This window comes from Mycetomoellerius zeteki, unplaced genomic scaffold (genome assembly GCF_001594055.1).
Source record: "Mycetomoellerius zeteki isolate Tzet28-1 unplaced genomic scaffold, Tzet1.0 scaffold457, whole genome shotgun sequence".
NCBI lineage: Eukaryota > Metazoa > Arthropoda > Insecta > Hymenoptera > Formicidae > Mycetomoellerius > Mycetomoellerius zeteki.
The window spans coordinates 231,507-252,201 of record NW_017257454.1 but is presented as its reverse complement, the minus strand read 5'-3'; the positions used below and the strand labels follow the sequence as shown (position 1 = coordinate 252,201).

Below are 20,695 nucleotides of genomic sequence, written 5' to 3'. Positions count from 1 at the left end.
CTTTAGGGTCTCAAAAATGAAGTGCAAGTAGTTTTATTGTGATACATAATTTTTGTTGAAAGTTATAGGCTCCTAAAAATTCAATTGTTAACTTAAAAGTATTCACATTCAAACCTTTAAACGCGTTTTTCTCAAAACAGTATTTTTTAAGTTGGTTAGCAGTAGAATTCAAACAATTTTTAATCTATTTACTTCAAATTTTAACAGTATTTAACAAATCACATTTTCTAAAGAAATACGTAGAATTTTTTTTAAAAATTTTTTGAGTTACAGCTGATTTTACTCGACTATTTTTTGACGAAAATGGAACTTTTTGTTTGTACTTCCGCCATTTTGTCAAAAATCAATATTTTCAAAAACAGCTACGTATTTCTGTAGATATTTGAGTAAAGAAAATAAAAATATTTGCTAAACCAAAAATTACGACACTTGTGCTGCTAGCCGCGGAACACCATGCTATTTCGACTATCTCCATCATGCTGCTGCAGATCCACTATTTTGAAAAATAAAATTCTGAAAAAATTATTTTTTGTATTTTTTTATGTGCTTAATAAAGTTATAAAACTCATTTTTTAATAGCACGATTCATTAAACAAAAAAAATTCCCAAACGTAGACCTGATTTACAGCCGATTACATAGGTGTTAACCCTTAATGGTATATGTTTCAAGAATTATAATTGCTTCCGAAATCATTTTCCACGATGTGGAAATATTTTTCGACGCGATCTTGATGCTCTCACGATTATTTTAACGGGTCATAATCCGCTCGATGTTTCGACATCGATATCTGAATGAATAGCTATATTGATTTGAATATTAACTCTATGGTATCTACGAGTAACTCTTCGTTTTGTCTTAGACTTGGTTCGAATATACGGAGGAGGAATGGATGATTGGGCGGATAGAATGCGGATGAACGCGGTGAATATAACCCAGCGGATCTGGGTTCTATTCGCTCCGAGAGAAGCAAAGAGAATCGAATGTCTGCAGAGATCTAGGATAGGTACTCTCAATCGGAATCTATTTACCAGATACTTAAGTGGACTTGAACTACCGTCCAGGATTAAATTGACCTGCAACCAGCTCTTGCTACAACCCTTCTAGCTTTGCGCTCTTCGCGCTCTGTTCCATCTGTTTCTACGAATTCTTCTCGCTTCCTCTTAAGCTTTTTATTCTTCTCTCTTTCTCTTTCGCTCTTTTCGCATTTTTGCCTTGTATCTCTTTTCCACGCTCGTATTTCCATCACTGTCCGAATTTTTCGCATTTCCCCGCTGATCCTGCCCGACGATTCCGACGAGTCGATTAACGATTTTTGTTGACCTCACTCGTGGATCCATTGATCGTATCAATCATATGGCGCGTCCATTACTACGCGACTGTTACCGCATATAAATACAGTAATACGCAAATTTTTCACCACTGGCCTGCTTCTTTGTCGCTTCCTTTCTCGCTTGTCGCACAGTACGTTGGCTGCAATAAGTGGCGACAGCTCTCGGATTTACGATAGCCACAGAGCAACCGTAGCTAACTCTCCATTAGGTTTTGCATATCTTTGTTTAAACCCGCAACATTTCACAGTGTCACTTAGTACAAAATTTATATAAATGTAAATATCCATGTATCATTTTACGAATTTAGGGAAATTTGGAGTTTACGAATTTATCGAAATGACACTAGAAACTGACAAACTGTAGATTGCCTATTTTAATTTAGCACTTAATCGAGTTTATTTTTCACATCTATTATCTCTACAATTTTTTATAAATTACAAAATATTTTATAGAGTGATAAAAATTAAATATTCTAGTTTGAATATTAATAAATTATTTATAAATAATAATCCTACAAAAGAAAACAAATATATTAATATGTTGGTTCATAAATAAAATTTCTGTTTTGTAGAATTGTAAAAATAAAAATACACGCGGAAAGGTATTACTGAGGTATTTAAAACTTTAACTAAATACAGATCTGGAAATATTATAATTTTGTTGGACCAACAAAATAATTATGTAGGATGTTCAAGCTGGTTGCTAGAATGTTAAAACTTTTTGCAGCATTGCTTATCATGTTTGAAATTCGTACGTAATATTTTGATGGTTTAACAAAATTATTTTCAAATCTGTGTCTAGTTAAATTTTTAGATACCTCGTTTTTTCTGTATACGTGATTTTACATTAGTACACTGAAATAACGATCTTGCGTCGTTAGTTTGTTATACGATTATCAGATAATACGATCACATAATGCGATCGAAGGTCGCGACGAGCGATATTACTCAGGCGATATTCGATTACCGTTTAGCGGTAGTTTTATGTCGTGTTAATGCATACCAGATTTGCCGTTGTAATACCACAAATACCGCGCTTTACTACGACGCGGCACATATCGAAAATGACTGAACGTTAAATCCATTTTCTAGTAACTAGTACATAATGCTGTAAAGTTGATTGAATCAAATATAATGTTGTTATCTATGTCGTGACAAGCGAGAATAATTGGAAAAATATAATTATCATCTCTTCACTTCTTTTCTCTATTTCGTCCACGTCACTCAGGTATTTACTTTTACGAGAAATTTCTCAAATATAAGTGATGTGTGGAGTTGCTTGATAATTATCGTTTGATGTACTTTAATGTTTTGGAATATTAAAAACTACATTTCAAATATGTATAATGACATAATACGAAAACATGCTTCTAATTACTGTTCTTATTCCTGATATTTTATCAAAATATAACGAAATTTACAATAATACATTGATTGAGCTGCCCTCATTGTTTAACAAAAATGAGTCATTAAGTTTTGTATGTAATTTACACGATAAAAACAGTGAAGAGGTTTTTATAGACGATGCTGCATATACAAGATAACGTAAGTATCGCGCGAGAATTTCAAGCTTGCATAATTAACGTTAAAGTTCATGCAATAAAATTTGGAAAATTCGGATAGAAATCGGTCTCGTAAATCTTCTAAGGAAACTAAATGAGAAAGAAGAGCGAAACCCACGTTTCAAATAACATCCGTAGCACCTTCTCGAAAATAGAGAGGGTATCGAATAATTTCACTACGGCAGCAAGAGAGGCGGCTGCCTTGGGAAGAATGGAAACGAGTTGGAGAAGAGTTCGTCGGGACTTAGCTGAAAAGTAGAGTGCCTTCTGTAATTATAGCAAAGTGAGCTGCAAACCTAAAGTCGCAAACAAAGTTGCACATTCTAACAGACATTTTCGGCCTTAATTAACGTTCTAATTATCGGAGAGTTTTTAATTAATAATACCGCATACACACACTAAGGCGACAATTATTATCATTGTCATCATTAAATTTCTTACGATAGAAAAACGTCCAGTCCTTTTTAATCTATTATTTAAAAAAAAGCAGGTTACTAATGTTATAAGAAAGAAGACCGAGGCGAATCGGATCAATATAAGTTTTGTGATAGTCGACAGTTGTCGTTAATTTTGTTATTTTTTTTTTTATTTCAAATGAGCTGTTTTATCATGCTGGTTACTTCCACATGCTTTCTCTGCACAGGAAACAATAAACAACAATTTTATATTGCGTATAATTCACACGGAAAGAACGGTTTTGCTGAAATATCTAAAAATTTAGCTTATAGATATAGATAAACTACTAAAATATTGCATATAATTCACAAGGAAAAATGATTTTGCTGAAGTATCTAAAATATCTGATGGTTCACAAAATTATTTTTAGATCTGTATGTATCTAAATTTTTTTTATACAATTTTTATATAAGATACTTTAACAAAATCATTCTTTTCGTACAATGTTAGTTGACATTATAAGCACAAAAGTAAGCATAAAAAAATCTCATATAAAATTATGCAAATTATGATTTTTACAATATATGGTTTGCTAAATTAGTCTATTAAACTGATGGACTCAATTTTGGGGCAAATTAGATAATTTCCTTTCCTCTTTTTTATTACGCGATAAAAAAATGTCATACTTATGTATCATCTTATTATTATATGAAATCCAGAGTTCTAACAATTAAAAATTTATAATAAAACTTAATAACAAAATTTCTGATTATTTTTTTAATAATGTATTATACATACACAAATTGATCCGATTCGCCTTGGACTATCCTATTCGCTTCTTTAAATTTAATTTATTGGTATAAAAGAGAATAATTTGAAGTTGAAGATTAAATCCGTGGATACGTTTTACGCAATTACATCATCCGTTCAATAGAATTCGTCGAAATGGTCTGTAAAAAGATCGCGGTGTTTGCGGGACCTTTTAGTTCTGCATAGGTTCATGTGTGTTCTGATTAATCTGTTTTTGACCGATCATGCAGGCAAATGCGAAGAGACAGTGGAATTTAGGTCGCGTTGTATTGCGGTAAAACGAATATTATTGTCGGACACAAAGCTAATTGGTGTAATTAAATGATTTATCGGGAAAAATCAACATTCGACACTTTGGATTGGACCGAAATTAGTCGTAAATACAGGACGTTGTTTGCATACAAGAAAGCGACGAATTTCTGTTTCCATCCACGCCGCAGAAACAAATCGCGATGCACAGGAAATTCGCACACCACCAATTGACAGACCAAACAAATCTCGTTTCATTCATCAACAGATGTAGTATCAACTGTCCCAATTGAATGTAGAACGCTCGATAAGAACAGTGCGCTTTGTGAATAATTTTGAATGCGAAGAGAACTTCAGAACTTATATTGTCTTTCGCAGAGTTCGCCGGCAACGACGGATTTCTGCATTTCACGGTATAAAAGCAAATAACTAAATTTTAGATCACTACCGCATCAAAGATAGAACTAATTTACTGTAGTAACTTTGCAGGAACTAAAGAAGCCCTATAAATATTCTTATTCGTGCATTAATATTTAGGGCAAACATATTGAGAGTAAAGAATATCCCTGTTCTCTGTATCCTCGGACGTAGATACCTAGAACTTTACTTAAACTTCATCACTCTGGCTTATCATTGCATTTTATAATCGCGCGTAAAGTTCATAAATAGATAAGTTCGTAAAAAAAAATTCTAAATATTATATATAAGAAATCAAATTTATAGGAAAATATAAATATAACCGCGCTTAAATTCCATAAACAAGTAAGAAAAATTCAATAAATATGTAAGAAAAATTTATTTTGTAAATTTTTGCTTCAACAAAATCGAACTTTACCGTAGAATATTTGCAAAATATTTATTTTTTGTACAAAACTATACCAGACGAGAGATCAGATAAAACATTCGTTTATTTAATATCCTTATTTGAAAATAATTTATGTTTTCGTTTGTCGAGTTTTATGACTGCAATTATAATTTGTTAATGTAGTAATCAGTATAAGGATAAACTCGGACATTATAGCCAAACGGAAAAGATATACCAAACACTATTAAAGATCACAAAAATAAAAGTATGTTTTTTGCATTCTAAAGAACTATTGTCATTTTACCCAAGTTTATCCTAACTGCGGATATTTACTGTAGCGGATGTACAGCATTGCAGGATAAAACTGGAGTAATCCGTAAAGTGTTTTTGATTATGAGTTTTGTCAATGTAATTTACGTAAAGACCGACTTCTAACTTCTCGCAGTGGCTTCTATTTATTTTACGAAGACGAATTTGAGTATCAAAATTTAATTAACGGGTGTTCTCGATAAGCAACTTGATTAAATGAAGCCTTGGTCACGTCGTGTAATTTATAAGTGCGATGCATTTTGCTAAAGTTAGTAGAGACAGCGTGAGCTTTTTCCATCTATTTAAATGAGAATACTATAGTTTCTTCTTTCGCGAATAAGATGTTTCTTTATCAATAAAGAGTCGGCGAAAGGCATTTCTTTTTTTTTATACATGAATTCGTCATTTATCTTCTACCGGTGTATTCATTATTTTTAAATAATTCCTTGTTATCGTGTTACTTGAGAGTGTTACTATGACGTTAACATGAGGTAATTTAAAATTTAAATATATTCTTTATATGTAAGACAGCACATTTTCATCTTTTCATTCGATTTTTATTGAAATTATTTATTGTGTAAAAAAATAAGCGAGCCAAGTATTAAAAGAGATTCTATAAATCAAACATTTTAAAAAAAGTTGTTTTTTAAGTTACGCGCTAAGAATGGGTCAAAACTGTTTAATTAAGTTCTGAAATGTTTTATTGATTTGCTAGAAACTGAGCTAAAAAGGTTTAAATAATTAAACAAAATAAGTAAATTAAGAGACCACATCCGGCGCGAATTAAAATAGATTTTTTTAAGATTTTAATAACGTAAGAGAAATCTTATTTCAGATTTATCCTAAGACATTTGATATTGAATATATATTATTGATTTTATCACATGTGATATATCGTTTACGTATAAATTACAGCTCCTCTTTTGAATGTTTAATAATAAATTAAATAATTTTTGACACGTATTATTAAATTCCACACATATTTTAAAATATATTTCCCCGAAATAATATTATACAAAAAAAGATATTTATATACAAGGTGTAAAGGAAATGTAATGAAATTCTCTCTTCTGCCAATTTTTTTGGAACCGATGTATGTTCGTAAATCGCGAATGAGAAAGAATGTGCTGTTACGTGCAAAAACGAACTCGACGACAAAGTTTTTCGGTGGTATCGTAAAAGACGTCGTGGACACTTTTACGATCTACCGGTGGTAAAAGCGTAGAGTCGGCGATAAAAAAAATGTCACTGAGATAGTTTGTAATGTGCATTCCACGGGCTTGTGTGAGCTCTGCAAAAGTGTTATAATGATGAACCACGCGCTGCGATTGTAAAGTGATATTTTTTTTTGAATTATCATATTTATATTGTACTATTAGCAACTACGTGAATATTTAAGGGTATGTAAGTAATCTCGTTTATATATAGAATATTGAAATAAATTGCGCACAGAGGCATTCGTCATTAAGCAATGATGACGATTTATCGTATTTGAAGCGAGAAATGGAGATATCGTGTAACGGAATGATATCTTTCGACTAATTGATCAAGATGTATCTCGTTCCTCGTTTAGGAGACTCGGTAACGTCGCTCGGTACTTAAGCGGAATTTATGAACTTTTCTCGTAAGTTCAGTGTGTTCTAATGAAATTACCTGAAAGAGCCAACGCAATTAATGGTAAAAAATTTACTCTATTGGGGACGAACATTAATACTTCTTTTAAAACTATCAGTTTCTTTTAAAAAATTGTAACTAGGACATGCTATTTGTGTTTAATAAATAACGAGAATTAACAGTGAAAAATTTTCGCATTTTTATGGTTCGAATAGATTTTGAATATTTTAATTAATAATATAAAATAATATGATACAAAGTAATTTTATATTTTATTTTTTTAAATAAAATCATTAAAGTAAAGTCACTTCGATATTAATTGTACTGTTCTGAACGTGAGCCAGAACAACACAACTGATCATACTACAAGTCCAATTCATGTTGATTCAGTAGTGGTAAAAAGCGGGAAGCGATCTTGGAAACCACGATTACCGCGGATAAGTAAATGCAATGAGGGACTCGAATACACTTCTAAACGGAATCCATACAATCTTCTTGCTCTTTTCCTCTTTGTTTCCGAGGCTTATTTACCGGAACGCGGTTGAAACTGCAGAAATGGAGACTTACCCTCCAACTTTACAGTCTTTCCGCCTTACCCACAATGTTCCATGCTTGTCCGTTTCCAGTTCGCGATTATTAAAAATTTAATGATTGAATGTTATTAAATCATAAAAATTTATTTTTCGAAATGCTGAATTTTTTTATGAATAATTAATTGTTTTTTAAGAAACATATTGGTTTATATGTGTGTGTGATTAGCTTCTTATAATTTTAGCAATATTTAATATTGCATAATAATTTAATAATTTTATAATACATAATAATATATAATAACTTAATATAATTAATTATAATAATAATTTAAACATTTTTATAATAATAATGATAGAATCATTTTTAGGATTTAACATTTATTTAATATTTCATCATGTTTCAACATATAATATTTATATTAAAAATAATTATGGATTCATAATAATAAAAATGAAAGTTTACGAAAATTAAAATAAAATCTTTCGAAGGTCAGAAATTAAATAAAAAGATAGCAAATATTATTTTATTTCAATTTTGGTTTTATCCAGCGAATTTTATAAATTTACGAAAAAACCCAGCGAAAAAATGGAGAGCATAACGATCATAAGCATTGTGCCAAAATCAAGGAACATAGTTTGGTACAGGCGAATGCACGACAAAATAAACTTCGCTATAACGGTTATACCCATTGCTGTTCGCTGACGTGTTAAATATGAGCAAAAGTCACGGCATCGTTATCATGTATATGCAAATTTACTCAGTAAAATAGACGAGCAAGATGTAACGGCCAACATCCGGCCTCTCATCTCTCTCTCTCTCTCTCTCTCTCTCTCTCTCTCTCTCTCTCTCCATCTCTCTCGTATATTACCGCATCTGAATACACATCCGCAGTCTCAACTCGCTCGGCACTCATGCGATTCGCCTCCATTTGTTTCCATTTGGAGATTCGTATAACCTCTATTTTCTCGATATACTGAATGCGTCACGTTCTGCGTGGTACCGATTTTCTACGTTGCAGCATTGGTCCGTTGATTATTGATCTTCCTTCTTCTTGCGCTCATTGTGCCCATTTCTCGTACCTCTTGTTATAACATTCGCTTCTTTTTTTCTCTTCCGTTCAGAAGAGAAATTTTGTACAAATTGTATGTACCTAATGTTAAGTGCAAACGACCGAGAAAATTAAACACAAATTAGTGAAAAATGCCACATTCGATCAAGCACAATTTGTTTGAACTAAAAATTGTATAAATTCATAAAGGATATTATTAGACACGAACATCGAATATGGCGTTTTCCATTCATCTATTTTGAAGTATAGGATAACTCCGGCAAATACGCCGCGCTGGTATTTTCGCCGCAGAAGTTAGAAAAAATAGAAGGAGTAGGAGGTAATTTTCTCGTAACTACTCTGTTACATGCCTTTATGTTATATTAATATTGAGTTATAATTTCAGTTTCTTACTGTTAATATTAATGAAATTATGTGAGTTGAATCGATTTATCACTGTAATATAAGTAGCGCCATCATAAATTATAATCTACATAAAATTATTACTGTAGGGCGTGTAAAAGACTTAGTGATTATTTCGTGATACATGTAGAGGAATAAAAAGTAAAACATGTTGTATAGCAAGATACAAGTGCTTCGTTTTCGTATTCTTCGTTTAGTTGGTTGTCTTGTATATCTTACCTTTTTAGGATATACGGCATTTTTAGTGGGCGGGATTTATGCCCAAAGCATACAAAGTGAGCAGATTGAAATCAGTACACTAAATGCAATAAGCGCATTATATGAAATACGTACCTCTTGTCATAACACTTCTATAAATATATGTAGGAAGATTGTAATTATTATTTATTACTTCATATACATATTTATCATTTTTATTCTTTAATAAAACTTTATAAACGCATTTTATGAGTTATTGTGTCACTTTATGTCTTATTTATATGCATTATTTATAAATTTTTCATGAACCGTACATACCTCCCTCTATGAGTAGCCATATATCCTACTCCTATATATGGGATATATGGCAAAAATGCAAGGATTTCAATAAGTTTATTTTTTAATACGAAAAATAAATATTTTGAATTTCTAATATTTTTTTCATAATAGTAGACAAAGTTTTTGCTGATACAGTTCGTTTATTTTAAACATAGTAAATAATACTTAATGAATTAAGTTTTTGATAGGAGCGGCATATATTCCGGAATTACCCTAGTATATATTCAGTAGGAATATTATTATCGGTGCTATGTTCAATACCAACGAGATAGTGGTAAATCAATCGACACAAAGGAAATATTTAGAGTAACTGCTGGCAGAATTACATCTTTGTATGCTGCTGTACAAGCGAATGTGAATGAAACTCATGCGACAATCGAGAAAGTCTCGAGACATCTAAGCACGCTTGAGCGACACTAAAGTCGGATCGTAACGTACGGTCGAGTTTAAATGCTCCGCAAAAGGTTGGGGAAGACAATAAAATAAATCTAAGTAAGTTATAGAGAGTAGTTTACCAATGAAGAGCCGTAACGATAGTAAAACATGTGATCAGCTGACTAAGGGAAGTTTGGATTATTAAGCGCATACTTCGGTATGTATTCAGATTAGACATATAATCGTACATGATAAAGGATTTATACTGCACGAAAAGTACGGTTTTTACTAAAGTATCGAAAAATTCAGCTAGATACAGATCTAAAATTAATTTTGTGCTGGGCTATCAAAATAATTAACCATTACTCCCCCTCGTCATTTTCTGTTCCTCACTTGTCATAGTGGAATCATTCGCGTTTTATACTTTCTATTAAAAGGTTACATCGTAATAAGATGGTTTTCAATCATAATTTTCTTAGTTTCAACCTTCTAGTATTATACGATTAAAAAGTGAAATGGTAATAACAACTGATGAAACTATCTCAGACAGCAGAAGAGTTCAAAAAGAGTCATATACTCTATGTCATCAACTCTGAATTTATTTTCAAATGCAAAAAGAATTCTTTTTCTGAAAAGTTCCGGAAAGAATTCTTCTGGCATCTGAAAATGAAATCAGAATTGATGATATACGAATAAATTCTTTTTGAATTCTTTCTGAACTTTCTATGCTATCTGAGATGTAATTTTGGTACGTACTTTACCGGCGTACTTTATGCGATGTGCAAAATTTTGCTCAGAGTGATTTCACGAGGGAGAGTAAGGTTTACAAACGTTCAAGCCGATTGCTAGAAAATATCCAATTTTTTTTATAATATTGCTTATTATACAATACTTGTGTGTGTCCTGTATAATTATTTTAATAATTCAACAAAATTATATTTAGATTTTCTATGTCTCGCTGAATTTTTAGATATTTTAGCAAAACCCGTTCTTTCCATGTGTGCAAACAACAAAAAAAAGTATTTAAATAATAAATACAATCTATCCGATAAATATATACCTGTTTTCTGGACTATCTTTGGGGATTTTAACTTTTAAAGATAGAACTTCAACGATATCGTTTGATTTCGCTTTTTCTATCAAAATCGGGGATATAACTTTGAAACTACAACAGTTATAGCGAAAAAGATATAACTTTTGAACGCGCGAATTTTTTGTACGCCAGTATCTGTCGCTATTTTCAATAGCAACATTGCTAGATCCATTCGGCGCAATAGGGAATCAGATAAACTACGAATACAGTCGAGTCTGATGAGAATAACCTAGAGTCGAAATTTTTACATTTTTACGTCGGATACATCTTTTCTGTTCATTCGTCATATCGGATCAATTTTCTGACAGTCACGTTTCTGTGAATGCGTTATCTTGGTTCCATGATGCTACACATTTTCGTTTTATCTTTAGACACGAATCAGTGTGGCGGAGTAATATTATCGGTACGACCTTGTAGCACGACGACACGTGCGGCAAGTCTCTCGGTGGTCGACCATGCATGCGATTAGGGTATAAACATCATGCCCGGATATTGACATTCTGGACAGTCTTGACATGATGCAAAAGCTTCTTTTTTAAGAGCGAAGGATGTAACGAAAGCATCGAAAGCGATGATGTACATGTTTTATTATTAGATGTGCAATTTCTTTTGGAGCAATTAACTGTAAAATAAAATGTACTAATTTTATTATTTGTTAACAATAAAGGTCATTTTTCGTAGAGCAATTAATTATAAATTAATAACAATAAAAAATGACTTTTGTCTTTAAGAAATAATATATAATAAAAAAAATCTCATTTTGTTTCATGTAAAGCAATAACTAATAAAAAAAAGTCATATTAAACGAGCCAAAGCGGGTGAAAAGTTAACAATACTTTATTCATATAAATTAATAAAATAAATCCAGTTGTTAATTTAACCCAATTATATCATATAGACTTATTTTATTAATTTATGTATGAATAAAATATTGTTAGCTTTTCATCTGCTTTTGCTAGTTTAATTTGATCTTTCTTTGTTATTCTTATTCCTTTGCCTTAACCTTAGAGCTTAATATAGTCATGTAAAAAATTTATCTTGATCTAATTTATTATTTTCGTATTTTTCTCCGCCACAATACGTTTAAAACAGCATGTTAAATAGTCATATAAGAGAAACGAGTTTCGCTTGCGAACGTGTAATGTCGATGTTCGTTTTAATGTTCGGGAGATATGACCTTTAAACGTAAATTTCTTTCACACGACAGTATCTATCGCTATTTTGAATAGCGACGAGCTTGCAGCTCTCGTACGGAAGCGTGTAATTATAGTCGCGCATATACATTATGTGTGGCTCAATCACATTCATTTCATCTCCATGATTGCGTGATACCTCATTGTGGTAATAACAACCATGCATACGATCAAAGGCGTGATATACGAGTTATATCCGTTGCGCACGAAGCACATCAGTGGGCTGTATATTGTAGCGGGACACACACTTATTTCATGACTAACGTACTTGTCATACTGTAAGAATGTCCGCTATACCGCATGATGCGACTGTATTGCAGTTCCGGACTAGGTCACGCGGTATGACATGAATTATACATGGCGGATTATACAGAACATTAGAAGGTTTCATAAATTTATCATTTTATATAAGATTGATAAGTCACTAGATACACACCAACCTAAAAATGATGAAATTATATTTAATAAATTATTTATTTTCTGCGTACAGTTCATATTTTAATTATGGTGAAAGAGCAAAAGGAAGCTAAAAGTAGCGTTTCAGATGCATATATTATTTATAACGTGATACATAATGAGATGAAGTATATAATGAAGAAAGGAAGATTATCTAATGCACTTGTCAGTAAAAGGAGGAAATAAAAGATAATTAATAATCTTATATTCAGTGCAATAAGATGAAAAAAATTAATTAAAATATTATATTATAATATAAAAATCTCAAAATTTTTTATGAACTTCGCAAAGTTCCGTGACTTGAAAAATCGTACATAGATATAGTTTACAGCTTTTAAAAGAGAGAGAATCTTTATTTTTAATTTTTTCGATTGCTGTGCGACTTTTTTCACGACTTTTTTCATTAAACCAATATTCCTACGTTCACACATAATGCGTGCAATCTGGCACACGCATTGACATTGCATTCAAATCAGCGAAAGATTTGAGCATGCACAGTTCACGCATCCTGTGATCGGAAAAGCGGAAAATTCGCGAGAAAGATTCTGCTTCAACACGCACAGGGTAAATCATACATCGCGCTATCTGGATATCCTTCGATTTCCATCGAAAATAAATCGTATATCTAGCCGATAGTTTCGCATACTTGACGAACGCCGCCGTGTTATTTGCGTGTCGAAATAACCGCAGAAACGAATCTCTGAATGTGCAAAAATGATCGACTCTAAAATAATATTTGGGGTCCAATTTTGAAAAGTTGGTAACATGAAAAAAAAATGATTTGTCTTACTGAAAAACATTATTATTTTCAATTTTATTTGAATTTTATTCGATTTTTATACAGAATTTCAGAATTTAACTCAAAACTTTTCACCATTTTTCTTCAAATAATTATTGAAAAGAAGCTGTTTAAAAAATGCGCTCGTCGCCGCTGCCAATTAAGAGACTATAGTTGAGCGGTCAGAAGGAGTGGGGAGACTTCGGAACCGTTCGGCTCGGGTCGCGCTCTGCGCCTGCGTTGTTGTTGCTACTGCGCGGCGGACGAGCAGTGTTCGTTAAACCAAGTGTTTTTTGTCTTGTCGTTACATGACATTCCTTTTGAAAGACTAAAAGAAGCGGTGTGTTGCCAAGCAAGGCCAGTTCTTTGTTCCTTGAGGCCGAAGCGTCTTTTGGACACTCAATCTATTAGACGATCATACTTATCAGGAAAATTAGAAGGAAGTTGGCATCGTCACAGCCGTGACAAGGTCCGAACTCGATAACGGAAAAAATTCGCGAACAAAGGTTAGTCATGTCTCAAGATCTGCGGATAGTTCTCGTTCTTCACACTCAACGAAGAACGGATCTTGTGACATCTTGTTGCTTGTTAAGCCTGTAGGTCTCACTCTAAGTTTATTCTCGAGCCTACAGGACGTTTCACTTACGATTAGTGCTGTCTCAAGATCTGCGGATATTTCTCGTTCTTCTAACTCAATGAAGACCGGATCTTGTGACATCGTGTTGTTTGTTGCATCTGTAAGTCTCACTCTAAGTTTATTCTCGAGCTTACATGACGTTTCAACTTTGATGAGAATCTCTCTCTCTTGTCTTTCAGAGTCTGCCGTTACTACTGTTCTTTTCAGTTTTGAAAGTTACTACTGTTCCTTTCAGTTTTGAAAGTTACTACTGTTCTTTTCAGTTTTGAAAGTTACTACTGTTCTTTTCAGTTTTGAAAGTTACTACTGTTCTTTTCAGTTTTGAAAGTTACTACTGTTCTTTCTAGTTTTGAAAGTTACTGCTTTTTCTTTCAAGCTTTAAAATTAAAGTCATCATTTATAATATTAATTCACATGCAAGTTATTATACAAGAGATTGTTTCCTATCAATAAAAGAAATAAAACTGTATTTGAACTATTTTACTTGTACTTCATTTATCTTTCAGATCATCAAACAGAAGCATTGATAAATAAATATTATGATAAAGCTAAAGAACGAGCAAAATTGTGTTACGTATTATAAGTTAACAAGCATCTCGAACGAAACTAAATTTACAGCAACTAACAATATCATCATGATATTCATAGTTTTCAGTTTGTCACACTTAAAGAGTTTTTATTTTCTTCTCGGTCGAGAATTCAAACTTGCAGACTGTCAACGGACTGTTCGTTCTTTTCCTTGATCACTCGGGGCGACGAGATGAAGAACCCAGAGAAAGTTATTTGATCCTTTCGCGATTCTGCTCGTAAACAAAGGAGAAACGTACCCTGTAGCAGTGAGGGTCTGAAGTGAGGCTCTTCGTTCCGTCTTTGTGGCGCAGTTAGTTCGTAGATTCTGAGGAGTGACCTGAATATTTTTTACATAATAGAAAAGGTAAACTGAAAACAAACAGTAAAGAGTAAAATCATTAAAATAAATATACAGGGTATAAAGTTTCCTGCTTCGCTAACATACGCAAATAAACGAATGTAGTTCCTCAAGAGCACTGTGGGAACTTAATTGCTAGATTTCGAAATTTCAGAGTTGGAAAATATGTTACAGAATCTTCCAGTTGTCCGCACATCTCATATCTTTTTAAATTAAGGTATATGTTACATTTTGTGTCTTTTCCACATGTGCTTTCTTCTTATTTCTTAGTTATCTCATATCTCTCCCGATTTCCACCGATGTTATTGGTGATACGTTGATATTTCTTATTGTCTTTTACGGTCAGCTGCTTTTCACGTTGACGACATGTTGCCTTGATATTGGTGGTAGACGACGATGTCATATGTTCAGGTTAGCTTATTCCGCTTCTTCCATCCGTTTCGCTCGAGCTCATTTAATAGACCTGTTTCGTAGATCCGCGTCATCAACTTCCCGTCGACCCTATACATGGCTCTTCATGTCTTCTTCAAGACTTCTGTCTTGGTGATGAAACGCCACGAGAAAGTTATCTGATCTCTTCGAGACTCTTGTTGCAAACTAACGATTCGCAAAATGTATCGCGCCAGTGGAAGTAAGTATCTCCCCAAGAAAGCAGTTTTCTCGTAAAGAAAGCGATCGCTCTTCTGCTCGTTTATCATTCGCCTTATCTTGTAATGGATACTTTTACTGTTGCCACAATTTACCTCGGGCAATTTAAAATATTTTATGAATCTATCCACACCCGTATTATCCCATGTTTCGATAGTTCCGGCAAAATAAACGGATTTTATGAATGCTTAAATATATATCTAAAGATTGAACAATAATTCATCTGTTCCGCTTCCGCATTTTAAATACCGCTTTCACAATTCTTCTACTATGATTAAACGTAAAGGCAAAATAGGTAAATATAACACGCGTGCATTTCTGTGAAATTGCTATTCCTTATTTCTGAGTAACGTCTTCGTTAGCATTCGTGTTGCAACGTGACTACGATGGCCGAGGAAGCTCTAACAACGTGGATTTTCTTTAATCAACGCATAATTATTGCATAATTTCGGATCCGAGAAACTCTCTCGGACGTACTTCTCCGTTGTATAAGAAGGATTCATAAATCAACCACCTAGAGTTCTAAATGTAGAAATTTATGGAACAACAGAGAGGAAAATGCGTTATGACGTTTTTGCACGATCGCTAACGTATTACACGCAAGAAACTGCTGACATCGGCAGAGTATAATTTTTAATTATAAGTGGAATTTAGACCGTCAAATTAAATAAAAGAAATAATTCTATTTGCAGTTAAAGCGGATCTTGGTGCTTAATAATGTTTATATGAACTTGAAACGCAATCATAAACTAAAGTTGAAAATAATATCACAAATAACACTGATTGCGAATTTAATAATAATGCTATTGATTATAAAATACTGTATATTACTGAAAACTTATATTGCAAAAAATATCACCTCAGCCGGGATTTGTAGAAAAATGTACAAAATTTGCATCTATAAAACATGAAGCACCAAGATTCGCTTTAATCGAAAATAGAATTATTTCTCTTATTTGTATAATTTTTATCCAAATACATTTGAAATTTAGTATCATTTATATAAATATGATTAGAGATATAAGTAATGATTAAAAATCATTCAGCGATCGTGCGAAGAATGTCAAGTTTGATCGGCATTGTTTACACATCACATTTTCTAAGTTTCTAGGACATGATAGTCTTGAAAAAGTTTCAGAATCTTTTGAAGATTGCACCTAGATGGATCGATCGTGAAATGCGTGTTCTACAAGTGGCAATATATACTCTAAAAGAGAATGGCAATAGCTTCCTTTATACTTGTTGTCTCAATACTACTTTGCTGTAGATGTATTTATATTTTGTTATGCTGCTTATTTTTATTTAAGAGAAACTAGAAATTTTTATGACAACTTACTGCAATATGAAATTTTCATCTTTTGTCCGCAACCTGAGTTTTCGAACTTGCGTGCAGATTTTTATTTATATTGTTCCGGACTATATAAAAATCTGAAAAAAATTCGTACATATTTATGAAAGCTTTAACAACGAGTTTTTATTATCGTAGAAGTTGGATTGTACTTTACTTATTTTTTTTACAGATTTAAATTTATCTACCAGAATGCACAATCAAAAAAATCGACTGTGTCGTTATAGTCCAACAATTCGGCGGAGGATTAAGTTTTTGATACGTTTTACGATAAACGTCAGTTTTTAAAATACACAGGAAAGCTACGTATCAATAATTCGTGCGAAAATTCCAGTTTCTCTCAAGCTGTACGTGATACCGATAGCCATTTCTCTATCAATCGTACGCGAATCCTTGCGATATATGGGGATCGGAGTAAAAATTTTAAAACAAGATATATTTCGACTGATCTCGGTTAGATTCTTAGCCATCTGGTCCTAAGGTCGAATTCAATTTTTCGAAATAGACGTAGCCAAGTAGTCTTGTCAAGACAACGGGCGATACTTGTTCGTTTTACGATACCGCTATTTGTCACGGGAGCGCACACGCATGGCCACTGTTTCACCGCTCTGGCCAAGTAATAACGTGATTTTTCACTGGCCACAGCACTCGGTCCTGGCGTAAATTCTCGCTCGCGATCTATACTATCTGAGCGATCGCGCCATTTGGTCGTTACGACGTCTCCTGTGAACAATATCGTACAGATTTCACAGCACGCGCTTGTTTGCATCGGGGAGAAAAACTGGTTGGATTTTTACATTCGAACGTTACACTCGTACATCGCCTTTAAGGCTCCAACGATAAATTCACGTAAACAGAGGAAAGCCTACGGGTAAGTAAAGGGTGTAATACTTCACGAGTTACGAAATTGATGAAGATATATGGAAGAAATGTAGCATTGTGATATAATAAGTGAATAATATGATAAAAAATGGAAACAATATTTCTTCTTTTTTTCATTCTTTCCTTCGTCGTTTTCTATGAAAAAATGAATGCTTGATTGAATTTATGTCCAGTTCTATAATTATTTAAACATAAAGAATTTTAGACTTCATCTTCTTCGTGCCGATACTCGAGCACTTGTTATTTAGAAATTCCAGTTTCGTAATTCGTAAACTACGTCACTTGTCAGTATCGTGATATTGAAAACAACTAACAAAACTTTGCAGTCATTGTAAAACTGTCTCCGACTGCGAAGCTTTGTTAGTCGTTTTAGTTGTTTAAGCGTTGTAGATCATGTTAGAGATTACAAATGAAATTTCTCAACCAGACAGTTTCCTCTCATTCGTGTTATCGCATCGCAATTGTTATCAAGGATAAAGTTACGTTGACGTATCCGAGAGTAACGACGAGAAGACTGACCTAACAGATTGATACTAGTTGTCGAATAGTCGAGTCTATCATTCTCACACTTCTCCGAGGCACGTCCTCCAGACGTCCTTTAGACATTCCTTGGAGGACTGTGCTGTGTAGGTAATATATTGATCCTCTAACCTTTCGAGAACTTTCTAACAAAGAAACATAAAGAAGAATTTGTTTTCTAAGGTTTTGCGGGATCACTATAAATTTGATTCTAGCCTCAGAATTTCAGAATACTAAAATTAAAATTAAAAAAATATATATTCTGATTATCGCGAAATTCGATTTTAGGAAATTTTTTGGTATCGCTGAGTTTGAATGGAGCCTGAAAATGTCAAATTCCAAAAGGGTAGTACCTCCAATGAAGAAGAATCCAATGTCATAGGCCGGTATTTATAGTTGAAAATTTTGACTTTTCAATAATTATGTCCTTTATTCTGATGAAATATTTTCAATGTTTTTTTTATTTTCATAATAATTTATTCACGTGATCGTTAGTGAGTAAGCAAAATTTAAAGGCAGAGATTAACGGTAGAAAGATAGAGAAGTACAAGTTACTGGGAATTAATGAAAACCTTATATAATAATGAAAAACCACCGACTGAAAAATTATCAGAAAAGGAACGAACAATCTGTTATTTATATTATGATTCAGAAATTATGATTCTTTCTGTCGTATTGAACTATCACTTTTTAATTGAGCGTTTACAAAGAGAGAACAATGAAAGAAGGTATACGTGTAAATTTTCCCTCCGTGTCTGTGGCGTTGAGAGAGTTCGAACGGAAATTGTACCACTTTCGATCGTCTCTCCAAACGGAATGAATGCGATGGAACTTCATTACGACGATCAGGCGGGTCTGGGATTCGTCGCGGGTCAATCGTGCGCACACCGCTTCCGAATACCGACGGCTTTTCCTTCAGAAAGTAGAACACGCGCCGGTGACGTATCGACTTTCAAGGAAAGCTCTCTCGTTTCGCTCGTCCGCGGTAGCTAAGAAGTGTCGCACTTAATAAACTGCGAGTTAGACGCGGGCGCAACAACGCGCACCATCGAGGACGGTCACCAATAACTTCCGCACGGTCGTTTATTTGCGTTCGTTTTCCACCTCCGGGAAGCGCAGCACCAACTTCGATCTCTCTCACCGTCCTACCCTCCCTTTCCTGCTTTCTTCGTGTGTGCTTTGAGTTTCACAATGTAATCTATGGGGCGTGGCGAAATAGTTTTCGATTTCTCGGCCTTAGAGCGACGGAATTTACGACGCCCGACGTTTTAACTTCCAGTTTCTTCCCGCTGACGCCCAGCCCACATCATCCACCTCTATCACTCCTTTCCCAGGACGAGAGGGACTGCGCGGTGCGGGCAGGAGGGAAGAGGGTGTCCTAGCTTATCCTTTTTTGGAGAAGAAAAATGGAATAACTAGAGCACATGTATGTACACATATATTCACTGCGGCGGAGCTAAGCCGCCAACGTCTGCCATAATTTCAAATTGTATCGAGGCGATTTAACCCACCCACGATCCTCGTAATTTTAGGATAACGTATTGTGCATTCATACCCTCTTATTGCTTTTCTTACGTTGTCTGGCGTCTTACGTGCGTCTACGTATGCATCCGTGTGTCTTTTCTTGGATAGCATTGCTTGGCTACCAAGTAAGCCAAGTCGTGCTCATAGTTTTATCTTTCGTACATAATTGATACTACCAATAAATGTTTAGTAAATATATTTGAAAAGAGGAACGCTGTAATATTTCAGTATTTCTATGATCATTTATACACTGAGAAAAAAAGTAGAAATTCGCAAGCAAATGTTATATGTGACGTTTTCTTCGATATTTAAATGTTCTAAAAAAAATTTGACTGTGACGATGAAATATACATTTCTGTGAAATATACTTGCCTCATTAATTGTATAATAAAAAATAAAATAGATGATTTATTTGCTAGTAATAAAATTTTATTTCGCCGTATTTAAATAAGAATTTATTTCAATGAAATAAACATAGCATCGTACAAATAAATTTTGAAGTATCTTTTTTTCAATGTATAGTCGAAAAATTGCAAATATGATATATACCTGTAAATATAAATTATAAAGTTAAACAAAATATCATATGAAAAAAAAATGAGAAACGACAATTTCTTGTTACATTAAATTTTATATCAATTAAATTTTGTACTGCACAGAGAAAAAGATTTCTTTACATTCGAAATTTCTATTTGT

The 20,695-nt window shown here is 33.3% G+C and overlaps 1 protein-coding gene across 3 annotated transcripts in view; it reads left to right on the top strand.

Annotated features, from left to right (window-relative positions):
- The window catches only part of LOC108726941 (neural cell adhesion molecule 1), a 173,081-nt gene that overhangs the window by 19,475 nt on the left and 132,911 nt on the right, over positions 1 to 20,695 (top strand). The window contains exons 1-2 of one of the 3 annotated variants that reach the window (XM_018454781.1): positions 17,539 to 17,945; positions 19,755 to 19,901. The exons of the other annotated variants lie outside the window; for them this stretch is intronic. The gene's annotated coding sequence lies outside the window, so the exon portion shown is untranslated. Of the gene's footprint in view, positions 1 to 17,538; positions 17,946 to 19,754; positions 19,902 to 20,695 lie in introns of those variants that run through there. 3 annotated transcript variants of the gene reach the window in all.